Source organism: Rhincodon typus, chromosome 19, assembly GCF_021869965.1.
Source record: "Rhincodon typus isolate 14 chromosome 19, sRhiTyp1.1, whole genome shotgun sequence".
NCBI classification, from domain to species: Eukaryota; Metazoa; Chordata; class Chondrichthyes; order Orectolobiformes; family Rhincodontidae; genus Rhincodon; species Rhincodon typus.
In genome coordinates this window covers 43,149,509-43,164,297 of record NC_063350.1, presented here as the reverse complement: position 1 = coordinate 43,164,297, position 14,789 = coordinate 43,149,509, and positions in this window count along the sequence as shown.

Below are 14,789 nucleotides of genomic sequence, written 5' to 3'. Positions count from 1 at the left end.
ACCTCCCAGTCGCGAACCATTTCAACTCCCCCTCCCATTCCTCAGACGACATGTCCATCCTGGGCCTCCTGCAGTGCCACAACGATGCCACCCGAAGGTTGCAGGAACAGCAACTCATATTCCGCTTGGGAACCCTGCAGCCCAATGGTATCAATGTGGATTTCACAAGTTTCAAAATCTCCCCTCCCCCTACCGCATCCCAAAACCAGTCCAGCTCGTCCCTGCCTCCCTAACCTGTTCTTCCTCCCACCTATCCCCTCCTCCCACCTCAAGCCGCACCTCCATCTCCTACCGACCAACCTCATCCCGCCCCCTTGACCTGTCCGTCCTCCCTGGACTGACCTATCCCCTTCCTAACTCCCTACCTACACTCACCTTTACTGGCTCCATCCCCGCCTCTTCGACCTGTTTGTTTCCTCTCCACCTATCCTCTCCTCTATCCCTCTTCTATCCGCCTCCCACTCTCTCCCTATTTATTTCAAAACCCCCTTCCCCTCCCCCTTTTCTGATGAAGGGTCTAGGCCCGAAACGTCAGCCTCTCTGCTCCTATGATGCTGCTTGGCCTGCTGTGTTCATCCAGCCCTGCACCTTGTTGTCTCGGATTCTCCAGCATCTGCAGTTCCTACTATCTCTAGTTCTTAGAGGGACTGAGTTGACTAAACAACTCAATTAACTTAAAGATTCATAAAGATTCAGATTTTCCATAATGTTAAATGTGGATCATTATAATCTATCCTGAAGTATCAGAACCCAGAAACTGAGTTTTATCTAATGTTTTATTAAATTATCTTTAAAGATCAAAGCATGAAGAGCTGGCATTTTTGGCTGTGTTAAAAATTTACATTCAAAGTATCTTTCCAGACTTCGAGGGAAGTGGGGAGGAGGGAAGAGCGGAGTTACTGAGTCTAGAATATAGCAGAAACTTGATTTGTGCAATGAATTAGCAGAGGATCCTATTATTATCTGAAAACTGAGTAACAAATCAGGTCAATAATAAAAGTCCAAATCAAATGAACATGGGAAAAGTACTGAGAGTAGAAAGAACACAGAATGTAGCATGGATGGTGGTTTTCAATGTCCATTACCATCTGTAACTCAGTAACACGACTGATTGAGTAGTCAAGTCCTGAAGAATGAATCTGGTACATTGGGCCTATAGCAGTTGATGAGGGGACCAACAGGAGGCAAAAACTTACTTAACTCATTTTCACTAATTTATCTGTTGCAAAAACATCTGCCATGATAGTAGTGCTGGGGTTGACCGTTACAAAGCCCTTATGGAGAGAAAGGTCCCAATCTTCACGTTGGAGGGATGTTAATAATGTGATAAACTGGTTACTTTCTGAATAGGTTCATCAGCTCAAAATTGAGCATCAATAGGTCTTACTTCTGCACAATGGGCATCAACCTTATGGCCTGGTATATCTCACAGTACCTGCTGACTCTTCGAAGCCAGCCACCAACTATTAGGTACTAGTTAGGATTGTAATTCAATACTTTACATGACGGGATCGCTATAGCTCCAACAACACTTCAGAAGCTTGACACCATCCAGGTCAAAGTAGCCTGTTTGATTTGACCCCATCTGTCACCTTAATCATTCACTCAATCCACCCCACTTATGCATAGCGGCAGCAGTTTGTACCATTTACAAGATGGACTGGAACAAATCACCAAGGCTCCTTGTACAGTACTTTTGAAGCCCACAACCTCTACCATCTATTTGAAAAGGACAACAGCCAAATAGGAACCACATTGTCGAAGTTACTTTCCAAACTACACACCATGCTGACTTCCAACTACATTGAAAGTCTGGAACTCCTTTCTAAATAGCATGCTGACACCACACAGACTGCAACAACTTAAGAAGGTATTCACCACTAAATTGTTAAGATCAATTAAAAGTGGGACATAAACATTGACCTTGCCAGTGATGGCTATATCCTAGGAATGAATGGAAATAAAAGTGAACCTAAGTACACCGTTCCCCGTATGATTCCTACCTCTTTAAGCAATGTAAGTAATCTGATTTAGCTTGTAATATTTTAAAATATTATTTTTGAGTTGAACATTTTTTAACATTAAAACTATTGCTGTAAATGCATTCCTAACATTATTTTCAGTATCCAGTTATGTTACATCCTAATATGAAATTGTGATATTAAATTATTTTGATTTTTGTCAATTATTCTATACTTAGCACAAAGACTCCAAATAGCATGATTGATTCAATTAGTACAATCTGGCAGGTAAGAGAAAAGAATCACATGGAAATTACACTCCCTGATTGTCATTCAAATCATATATCAGGGTATTTACTGCCTAATCTTTTAGGCCTACTAAAAATGCTCTCACACATAGTACGCATAAATGTTATTCAAATACAGAAAGTCATTCCAATAAAATGTAAATTAGAGCTTTTTAGAACAGATTTCTTAAACTTCTCACCAGGAATATACTCTTCACTAAGTCCTATGACATAAACAACATTAATATTCTCATCTTTCAGGAATTAAGTAGTGTTGATTATCACAAGTTAATTTTGGGGTATGTCAATTACACTGGATATTTTTCTGTAAAGTGTTGTTAGTTTGAGAAAGAAGAAGATGGGAAAGCAGACGTTATCAGCTTAATTTACACCAGATTGGATTGTTACTACTCGTCCTTACCCAAATTGGGATAACTGCCTCTAAGGCACAGTGGGGTAATACCACTGTCTGAGGTCATCCTATTGAATGTAAATGGGGGTCTGTTCAGATTTTGGACCCTCCTAGAGCCTCAAATATATGTAATTCGTATTGTATGTGTAAGAGAGGTCCTTGGTTTTTTTTGGAAAGATTCAAAGTCCAATGTTTAGTTTATTTACTCGATAAGCAATTGTACAGAACCGAATTGTTTTTGTGACAATGCATATATAGAAACAGATTTTTTTTATGAATAAAGTATACTTTTGAGATAAAAAACAGTTTAGAATACACCCAGGCTTACTTACATGGTAACGTGTAAGAACAAAGCACATTGTTTTCAGCTTTCTGCTGGAATCTGATCTATAGGTAATGTCCAACACAACAAAACTATTGCCAGTGGCAGTAAAGTTTACCACAGTCCTGAACATTTATTTATTTGGTTCCTTTCAAGCTATCCCAAAAGTCATGAATCAGTCTGCAGTGTACAGAGCATTAAGCAGGTGAGTTCCTGTTGTACATCAAAGTAATATCTTTAATCAATTTTGTAAAACAAAATTGGAACAACATGACAGCACCATGGTACTCATTTACCCATAGGTGCCCACATTTCATAGTGGCTGACTAACATAATGAAAGCAGTGGTAAAGAAAGAACGTTTTAAAAAACCTTATGATCACAAAGAGTGGGGCGGGGAGTGCATGAGCTGGAGGGTTCAGGTGAAGAAATTTTTTAAAATTGTTAAGACATCAAAATACGATAACCATGTGTATAAAGACAAGCAGAGCGGGACAAGAAGATACAAAGCATATACCAAAAATTGTGTATCAATGAATAAGGTCATTAGAGAAAAGAAAAGTTAAAAATCATAAAATTTGTAACTGAATTATTTATTCTTTATTTGTTCCTTATATGAATATGTAAAACATCCACCATAAGTTGAACGAACTAATGGCAAACACAATGGTAAGTTTCTTAGTTCAAATCATCTTCACAGAGACATAAGTATAAGAATCTCTCACCCGTGGCAATTGTATCTAAGACCAGAGGACATAAGTTTAAGGTGAGGATCAAGAAAAAGAATGTTCTCACCCAGAGGGTGGTAGATATATGCAATATGCTATCTGATAGCATGGTGGAGGCAGATACTCCATTTAAAAAGCATTTGGATGAGTACTTAAAATGCCAGGACATTGTGGACTGTAGACCAAGTGCAGCTAAATGAGATTAGTGTAGTTTGGTGTTTGTTGCTCAGCATAGACAAGGATCTGTGTCTATGCTGTTTGGCTCTCTGACAATTGACTATGACAATGACTGGTACAAGGTGATTAAGGTAGGGAAGAAAGAATTCCATAGTAAATAATATTTCAGAGAGACAGGCAGAATGGTAAATGATATTTTTTTAAAACCTAGCATTTATTGCACATCCTTAATTATCCAGAGGGCATTAACCTGCTGTACCATAACCTGGTGTCATGTGACTTCTGACTTTGTCCACTCCAGTCCAACACCGGCATCTCCACATCATAAAGACATCAGTAAGATCAAATCTGGCTTCAGAAGATCGAATAGATTAGTAAGTGTGGAAATTAGGAATACAAAGAGTCTGAAAATACTGGTGGGAGTAGTTTAATGATCCCTTTACAGCAGTTATAACATTGGGCACATCATTGAATAAGAAATTATAGCTGCTTATAACAAAGGTAGGAGAAATTATAATGGGGATGAGAAATAAAACCATAAGACCATAAGACATGGGAGCAGAAATTAGTCCATTCAACCCATCGAGTCTGCTCCGCCATTCAGTCATGGATGATAAGTTTCTCAACCCCATTCTCCTGCTTTCTCCTCATAACCCTTGATCCCCTTGACAATCAAGAACCTGTCTATTTCTGTCTTAACTATACTCAATGACCTTGCCTCCTCAGCTTTCTGTGGCAGTGAATTCCATAGATTCACCACTCTCTGGCTGAAGAAGATTCTCCTTATCTCCGTTCTAAAAGGTTTTCCTTGACTCTAACGCTGTGCCCTCGGGTCCTGGTCTCTCCGATCAATGGAAACATCTTCCCAACATCCACTTTGTCCAGTCCATTCAGTATTCAATAAGTTTCAATTAGATCCTCCCTCATCCTTCTAAACTCTATTGAGGATAGACTCAGAGTCCTCAAACTTTCCTTATATGTTAAGAGCCTCAGAAGTACATCCCTCCTTTTATATTCAAGCCCTCTCAAAATAAATGCCAAAGTTGCATTTGCCTTCCTAACTAATAATTCAACCTGCAAGTTTCCCTTCAGAGAATCCTGGACTAGAACTCCCAAATCTCTTTGCACTTCAGACTTCTAAATTTTCTCTTCATTTAGAAAATAGTCCATGCTTCTATTCTTCTTACCAAAGTGCATGACCTCAAACTTTCCCACATTGTACTCCATCTGCTACTCCTTTTCCCACTCTCCTAACCTGCCTAAATCCTTCTGCAGTCTCCCCACATCCTTAATACTACCTGTCCATCTACCTATCTTTGTATCATCTGCAAACTTATCCAGAATGTCCACAGATCTTTCATCTTGATCATTAATGTATAAAGTGAAAAGTTGTGGTCTCAACACTGACTCTTGTGGAACACCACTTGTCACTGGCTGCCATCCTGAGAAAGACCCTTTTAACTCCACTCTCTGCTTTCTGCCAGATAGCCAATCTTCTATCCATGCTAGCACCTTGCCTTTAACACCATGGGCCCTTATCTTACTTAGCAGCCTTCAGTGCGGCACCTCGTCAAAGGCCTTCTTGAAGTCTAGGTAGATAACATTCATTGGCTCTTTTTGGTATAACCTGCTTGTTACTTCCTCAAAGAATTCTAACAGATTTGTCAAGCATGACTTCCCCTTAATGAAGCCATGTTGACTTTGCCCTATTTTACCATGCACTTCCAAGTATTCAGAAATCTCATCCTTCACAATGGACTCTGAACGCTTGTCCTCACTCGAACTCAGAGGGTGTCTTGCTGAGGTCCTTCTCAGCAGAAACTGGCAGAGACATTAAATGAATATATTGCATGGGATTTTCCCAGGTCCTGATTGGCATGGACAATGGCAAGTTGGGAATACTTGGAGAAAACAAGAGATTTGCAACAACAAGAAAGTAAAGACCAATTTTCCACTCAAAGTTTGAATGGTGAGATGGGAATCTTGCTAGAAAGCAGAGAACAACTTACTGGCACATAGTAACGTGTCATTACTATCTATTGTTACCATACTTATATGCAGTTTCCCATTCTCCCACACACTGGATAGAAACTAAACGGCGAGAATTCTCAATACAAAAGTCGGAGTGAGTGACTCTAAATATTCGTTTCCTCCTCCAGATCTCCACCTTGGCCAGCAGCCCCCAATATCTCAGGGCAAGAACTATGAATAGCCACCATTGGAAACCCTCCAAACCCCCATCTGCAGTGGTTGACATCGGACTTACGCCAGTCTCACCTCAACATCATGGTATGTATCCAACTCAGTTAGAACACAGTTAACAACTCGATGTTGCCTTTTGGAGTGCACCAACACATTATCGTTACCATTCTGCTGTCAGGGACAGGCATGTGTAGGGGTGATCTGTACCTGGCCATGTAAGGTGACTTGTACCTGAACACACTAAGCAGCCCATGCCTGCTTCCAAGATGGCAGACAGAAGCTAAGCAAAACTAAGCAGCCTGCTCACACAGTGAAATACAATGATACCTTTGAACAGAACTGCTAGAAAGTCAGTAAAAGAACTCTGTATGTTCCCATCTGAGACAGTTCTGATAAAAGGATGCCTTCGGACAGACAAATGACCAATTCCAGCTTTATTAATGAAAGGGTGATTGTCCCAGTAAATGTATAACATCAGGTACTAGATTAGGTCCTCAAGCAGCTGCAAGGATAACAGCTAAAATTAAATAGTGGCCTCTTTGAAGCTACCAGCAATATTAAATAGTTTCTAGCTAAAAATGCTCTAATCATAGAATTGGTTTCAATACATAACCAGGATATAATACAAGCCTTAAAAAAAATTAAGCTTAGATGTAAAGATTAACTAGCCTTAGAAAACACTTTCTCTTATGCCTGGAACAAGATAGATTGATCACAACCCATAAATTACAAAACACTGACAATAGAAGTAGTTGTATAACATTGCACTTATAATTAACTTTATAACAGAAGTTAACCTTATAGCAATAAGTTAAAACTAATTGGCTTTTTATTTTTTATATTATGTAATTGGGACAGTGGGAAAATAAAAGGAGTATCTGAATGTGACAAAAGACAGCACCAAAATATGATAGGTAATAGAATTTGAGCTGTTCTTACTGGTAAACAAGCCTGAGAAAGACCTGAAGGAGTTTTGCCATTCAACATTTGGAATGCGAATGATTAGAATGCATAGGAAGATCATTTGGCCCTCTCCCTGCATAAACCGGTTTTTGCTTGAGTAAACATCTTTCACTTGCCTGAATCCTGCCTGCCTCTGGAGACTTTGTTCTGGGTCAGGAAAAATGCTCCAAAAGCATGCTTCCCATGCATCAGAGCAGGGTACACCTCAGAGTTCTACACTTGCGTTCTTAGCACTGACTCATTTTGTGCATTCTTGGCTGCTCACAACATCTCAGACTTGACTTTTTTGTGCTTTTCTGCCTCATTCAGAACTTATAGGCTAACAGTACAACTGTCTGGCCTTGCCTTGTCTTTTATCACTAACACATAACCAAGCATCATGTCAGATTTGCCAGCAATGATCACTCAAAAAGTTGGACAGGTTGCTGTAATGCACTGTGCTATGTCATGTCACACCACAGCATGTGCCAGCAGCTTACATGCCAATTATATGGAGTATGCAGAGTATGCTTCAAGACAATGGTCATGTCTCAAAGTCTAAAATGAGTTGACCTCAAACAAATCAATAGGGGTTGTCATTGGCTAGGGTGTCCTTTCACTCAGTTTATTTGAATTAGGCAGCAAAATCTTTCAGACATTTCCAAAGGTTGTGTTTTAAATCTTTTAGTGTGACACTAATATCAATTTCCACCTATCCTTCTGGATCCTTTCCCTGTCCAGAAGCTGATAACAACTGGGGAAGAATCAGCTCTTAAATATAAAGTCCAATGAGTATTGCCTGCTCTCAACTAACTCTGGAACTGTGTCTTCAAGGGCCCTACATTTCTAACTTTGACACAGTCAGTGTTCAATTTCAGACAAGGAAGTTAGACACAGTCAGTCCATCAGGCTTTGGATGGTCAGGGTCATGGGTTCTACATCATTACACTATAAGGACTGGGTTATGGTTAGTCCTGCACATAAAGTGCAATTAGTCCAGAGATTAGAGGTCGGTCAATCATAGCGCTGCTCGGTATCAGAGAGGGGTTTGGTCACTCATTAGTCAGGCTGTTTGTCAAAGTCACTCAGAGATGGGGTATAGTCAGACTTGGGGACCTGTTTAAATAAAGTCAAGGCAGATTATTGGGGCCCACTGCTGCAGGGAGGTGGAGTTAATCATAGAGATTGGAGGTGGCATGCTGGTATGCACAGGAAGTGGGGAGGCTGTAGAGGGACTTGAATGGCTAGGAAAGTGGGCAAAGAAGTGACACATGGAATACACTGTGGGAAAGTGTGAGATTATGTATTTTTGTAGGAAGAATAAAGGTGTAGACTATTTTCTAAATGGGGAAGACTTCAGAAATTTGAAGCCCAAAGTGATTTAGGAATCCTAGTTCAGGATTCTCTTACGGTTAACATGTAGGTTCAGATGGCAGTTAGGAAGTCAAACGCAATGATAGCATTCATTTCAAGAGGGTTAGAATACAAGAGCAGGGAACTGAGGTGGCATGTTGGCTCAGTTGTTAGCATGGCTGCCTAGCAGTGCCAGGTACCTGGGTCTGATTCCACACTCGGGTGACTGTGTGGAGTTTGCACATTGTCCCTGTGTCTACATGGGTTTCTTCTGGGTGCTCTGGTTTCCTCCCACAGCCCAAAGATGTGCAGGCTAGGTGGATTAGCCATGGGAAATGCAGAAATAGGGTTAGGGGAATGGGTCTGGGTGGGATGATCTTCGGAGAGTCAATGCAGATTTGATGGGCTGAATGGCCTACTTCCACGTTGTAGGGATTTTATGATTCTATGTGCTGATGAGGCTATATATGTCTTTGGTCAGACCACATTTGAAATATTGTGAGCAGTTTTGGACCAAGAAAGGATTAATTAACATTGAAGGGGTGCTGAAAAAGTTAACAATAATTATCCCTGGAATGAAAAGCTTGGTATTGGAGGAGCAGTTGAGGACTCTGGGTCTGTATTCAATGCAGTTTAGAAGGATGAGGAGGGTTCTCATTGAAACTTACAGAATACTGAGAGGCCTGGATTGAGTGGACATGGAAATGTTTCTTCAATGGGAGAAATCAGAACCTGAGGGCACAGCCTCAGTGTCGTAGCAACGTACAGCACACAAACAGACCCTTATGTCTAACCTGTCCATGCCAGCCAGATATCCTAGATAAATCTAATCCCATTTGCCAGCATTTGGCCCATATTCCTCTCAACCCTTCCTATTCATATACCCATCCAGATGCATTTAAATGTTGTAATAGTATCAGCTTCCATCACTTCCTCTGGTGGCTCATTCCATACATGCACCACCCTCTGTGTGAAAAAGTTACCCCTTATGTCCCTTTTAAATCTTTCCGCTCTCACCTTAAACCTGTGCCCTCCAGTTTTGGACTCCTCCATCCCAGGGAAAAGACCTTGTCTATTTACCTTATCCATGCTCCTCATGATTTTATAACCCTCTATAAGGTCACGCCTCAGCCTCTGATGCTCCAGAGAAAATAGCCCCAGCCTATTCAGCATCTCACTATAGCTCACATCCTCCAACCATGGCAACATCCTTGTAAATCTTTCATGATCTCTTTCAAGTTTCACAACATACTTCCTACAGCAGGGAGACCAGAATTGCACACAGTATTCCTGAAAGACAACCTTTTAGCACTGAGATAAGGGGGATTTTCTTCAGCTAGAGGGTGGTGAATCTGTGGAACTCATTGCCAAGTAGGCCAAGTCATTCAGTGTCTTTAAGATAGAGATTGATATGTTACTGATTAGTAAGGGTATCAGTGGTATTGGGGAAAACGCAGGAGAATGGGATTGAGAGACATATCAGCCATGATTGAATGACAGAGCAAATTCGATGGGCTGAATGGCTGAATGATTCTGCTCCTACACGTTATGGTCCTATGGACAATGATTGTGATGAGGACCACTCAACACTAAGGGATAGAAAGTATTGGAGGATATGGATTACTAAATGAGAGTCTATTCTCAATGGTCACCACAAGCTGGCTTTGACAGAGACAATGTAGCATGATTGTTTCCATGTCTAAACTGTAGGCCCAAGACTTAGGGGGTAATGATGGGAGATGAAAACTTAATTGAAGAAGTTGGGTGGAAATGTGTGGAAGCTTAGTACTGATGACTTCCACAGAGTGCAAGGAAGAAAGAAACATGAAGGTATTTGGGGAATTACCTAGATTACTTGGCCAAGCCTATGACTTACTCTGCATAGCTCAGAGTCCATCCTTCTCCAAATCACAAATGCAAAATTGAAGGAAAAAGTGGCTGCCACCATAGCTGGAAAATTTGGTTTTTTTGTTTGCTTTGTGGTGTCTGAACACAAAGGCTCTATCTTGGATGATGTGTGTCATTTCAAGAGGAAATTGCATTAATCAGGTACTTACATAGTGCCGGTTAAAGATATTTGTGATCGCAATATGCTGCATGTGAAATGCATGCAGCGTCCAGTTCTGTGGGATATGGAGATTGGCCACAAGAAATCTTGACCATATAGTTGGACAAATTGGTATAGAGCCTCATCAGCTGCAGTAGAGCATGAAGCTTCTTTCCTCTCAGCTTGAGATCGCAGATAGAGGGGAACCAGTGGATGTAGTCTACCAACATTTTCAAAAGGCATCTGATAAGATGTTGCACAAAAGCTTAATCAGTAAGATAAACACTTATGAAGTTAGGGGTAATGAATTAGTATGGATAGCGAAGATTGTTTAGCTGACAAGAAGTACAGAGAGAATATTAATGGGTATTTTGAAGTTGGCAGGCAGTGAAAGATAGAGTTCCACAATAATCAGTGTTGAGGGCTCCGTTTTTTACACTCTACATTAATAGCTTAATGAAAAGAAACAGAGTAATGTTTCCAAGAATATGGATGATCTAAAGCTAGGTGGAAAGGTAATCTGTGGACAGGATACTGTGATATAATTTTATAATGCATTTATATTCAGGAACTTGGATGGAAATAGAGGATAGGTAGATTTTAGTTTTTATTTTAGGAAAGTAATTTGCTTTTTTTCCCCCAATAAAAGTCAGAAAATCATTTTTGAATAGTGAATTCAAACTTAATTTCCAAGAAAGCATGTGATTTAAGTTCAATCATTCTAAGTGGTATCTGGGTATTTAAATTGCTCAATGTATACAAACTTGAATTTTGAATAGTAAAAAGGTGAGCAGTAGCTACTAGTAAGTTGAGGTTGGAAAAAGAGATGTCATCACAACAGGAACGTTAGCTTTTTACTATGCTGAAATCTCCTGTGACAACATAACTTGTAGAGATCTCCAAGGTTGTGAGAGCTTTTAGAACTTACATGGCTGTTAAAATGGGGAATAATTCTGTGTACCATCAAAGCTAGAGAAAAGTCTCTGGGCCATCAGCACTGAAGAAAGAAAATCATTTGAGTGAGAAATGACTTAGAATTTTCAGAAGTGACTGGTATTGAATGACTATAAAGGATATTGCTGGCAAAAGGGTTGAATCTTTTTTTTGCTGTTTATGTTTATATTTTTCTAAATTGCCTTTTATAAGGTCCACTCATGCTATTTCTTGTCTTCTTCTGGTGAGAGATGTTCATTCTGGAAATTGGAAGTCTTCTTATTTCAAACCTTTTATGACAACATTGTACACGTCCAAGTCAAGCACAGAACAGCCACTTGCAAAACAAAGCTCCATCGAACTGACAGCAAGCTTCATGTTAACCCCAGGATATCACCTCCTAAGGCCCCGTTGATTTTTCTATTTCCCATAAGAATCATCTATAACATCTCCGAGAAATAAATGGCAGAGATTTCTATTATTCAGAACAACTGTGGCAAGGAAAATCGGACTACCCTGCTGGAGAGATAGCATAACATTAACTTTAGAAAACAATAGGTAAAAAGTAAGAAGGAAATAGATGATAGAATTTATGCTTAATAGAAATCAAGACCTAGATATCTGGTCAAAAGATCTGGCAATTTGTTGCTATGCTGTATACAGGGAGAGATTACTATACTGCTTCTTGGATAATAACAAAATCCTGTTGGATAAGTCATTGTTCACTGTTTAATTCATGATTTGCCTATCAAGGCTCCTGGAAATACACGACATAGTTTCCAACATGTACAGAAGTGACTGATATTTTCATATCTCAATTTAATGAACATGTAAGAATTTTCTGTGCCAAAAACAGAAGTTACTGGAAAAGCTCAGCAGGTCTGGCAACACCTTTGAAATCAGTTAACATTTCAGGTCCAGTGACCCATCTTCGGAACCCTTTCTCTGATTTCTCTTCACAAATGCTGCCAGACCTGCTAAGATTTTCCAAAACCTCTGTTTTTGTTTCTGATTTACAGCATCCCCAGTTCTTTTGGTTTTTATTGAAAATTTTCTGTAATGTTTACTGTATCCAAGATATAAAACAATCATGTTTAAAATAATATTATTCATGGACAATGACAACTCACATGTATTCTATGAACACACTCGGTAATGGTCCAGATTTTGTCCTCATAGGGGAAATAATCACACTTGTTGAACTCAAAGAAAGTTACTAATGAATGTGCATCATCTCTGTGACATGGATTTTTCCCTTTCCCAATGTTACTGTAGCTCTGGTCCAATGCAACTCAGTGGTTAGCAAAACTGCCTCACAGGACCAGGGACATGGGTTCAATTCCAGTCTCGGGCAACTGTGTTGACATTGCACATTCTCACTGTATCTGCGTGGGTTCCCTCTGGGTGCTCTGGTTTCCTCCCACAGTCCAAAGATATGCAGGTTAGGTGGATTGGCCATGCTAAATTGACAATAGTATCTAGGGACATACAAGTTAGGTGGATTAGCCATGGGAATGGTACATGGGTGGAATGCTCTTTAGAGGGTTAATGTGATTTGATGGGCTGAATGGCCTGCTTCTGCACTGTAGGGATTCTTTTGATAATTTATAGAGGATCTCTGGCATCCAACAACAGTCCTTCTAAGCAGATAATCAGCATGAAGAATTATTACAGATAGGAAGTTAAGAATTCATACCTATGTATGAGAGTACTATAAAAGTTAAAAAGTCATGTTTCCAAAATCAAAAAAAAAAGAAAACTTTTGTATTAATGGAAAATTTTGTATTTCACAAATATAATTTTTTTTTTCAGGGCCAAACAGATTGTTCACAAGTATTTATGATCTCAGTACTTCAGTAAATATAGTTACACATCATTCAACATTGCATAACTTTGTCAAGTTTTTACTACAGGATTAATGATACAGAATTGAAATTGCAGGTCAGTTCTAAATCCTAATGTTTGCATCTTCAGGGTCTTCAACAGTTCAAACTGTAGAGGAACAAAGAGTCACTGACAGCAACTTTTAGCTTTCCACATACGCAGATAACAAAAGCTACTGTCAGTTTCATAGTTTGCAAAATATCAACAATTTTACCATGATTACAATGGCTAAATCTAGGCTGTTATAGCCATAAAAGTACACACATTGACAGTAAATGAGCAGGTTATCTGTTCTGCTGGAAATCTTACTAAATCTGAGAACACAGACAAGTGATGTTACATTGCCCACAATAAATGGTGGAATAACTGAAATATCATGACTTGGATTTCACTGCAGCATTATACATTTCAGAACACTGTCAGAGTGTTTTACTTGTCAGCAATGTACTAAGATGTATTGACCCAAAATTTGCTACAAAAGTAATTGCATGTGAATGATGAAGATCAATATGAAATTGTGATGAGGAAGAGATACTCTGTGAATTACAAATCACCGTTAACTTGCACAAATAATATCCCACTATTAACTTCCTAGTGATTTTCATGAAACTGCTGTATCTTCATGTTGGTTTCTTACTTAAAAATCTCATAAAAAGTCAAACCTAGATACTGACTATGCAAGTGGAATTGCTAATAACTGTCATTAAAATTTGTGCATCAAAAAAGTAAAGAATCAGTAGCGCACAGCCACATTCCTTCAAGTAAGGCAGTTCATGGCAAGGGAAGAGGCCCTTCAGCCCATCGAGTCTGCACCGGCCAGGATCCCACTTTCTTAGATACTGGATTTTTGTGTGTGTGCGTGGGAGAATTTGTATGTCGGGAGTTGGGAGCACCTGTGGGGGAGGTGTGTGTGTATGGATATGTGTGTGTGTGTGTGTGGGTGTGTGCGTGTGGGTGTGTGCGTGTGGGTGTGTGCGTGTGGGTGGGTGGGGGTGTGTGGGTGGGTGTGGGTGGGTGTGTGTGGGTGGGGGTGGAGGTGTGTGCATGGGAAGGTATGTGTGTGGGGGTTTGTGTGCATTGGTGAGGGGGTGTATGTATGGGGGAAGGGCGTGTGTGTGTGGCAGTGTGCATGGGTGGGGTGTGTGTGTATTGGTCGGGGGGTACATACGTGGGGGAAGGGTGTGTGTGTGTGTGTGTGTGTGGCAGTATGCATGGGGTGGGGTGTGTGTGGGGGAGTGTGAGTGTGAGTGTGAGGAATGTGTGGGGTGCATGTGTGGGAGTTGAGCGTGAGGGATGTGTGGGGTGTGAGTGGGGTGGGGTGCGTGTGTGGGAGTTGAGCGTGAGGGATGTGTGGGGTGTGGGGTGTGGGGTGGGGTGTGTGTGTGGGAGTTGAGCGTGAGGGATGTGTGGGGTGGGGTGCATGTGTGTGGGAGTTGAGTATGAGCGATGTGTGGGGTGCATGTGTGTGGGAGTTGAGCATGAGGGATGTGTGGGGTGTGAGTGGGGTGGGGTGCATGTGTGTGGGAGTTGAGTATGAGGGAT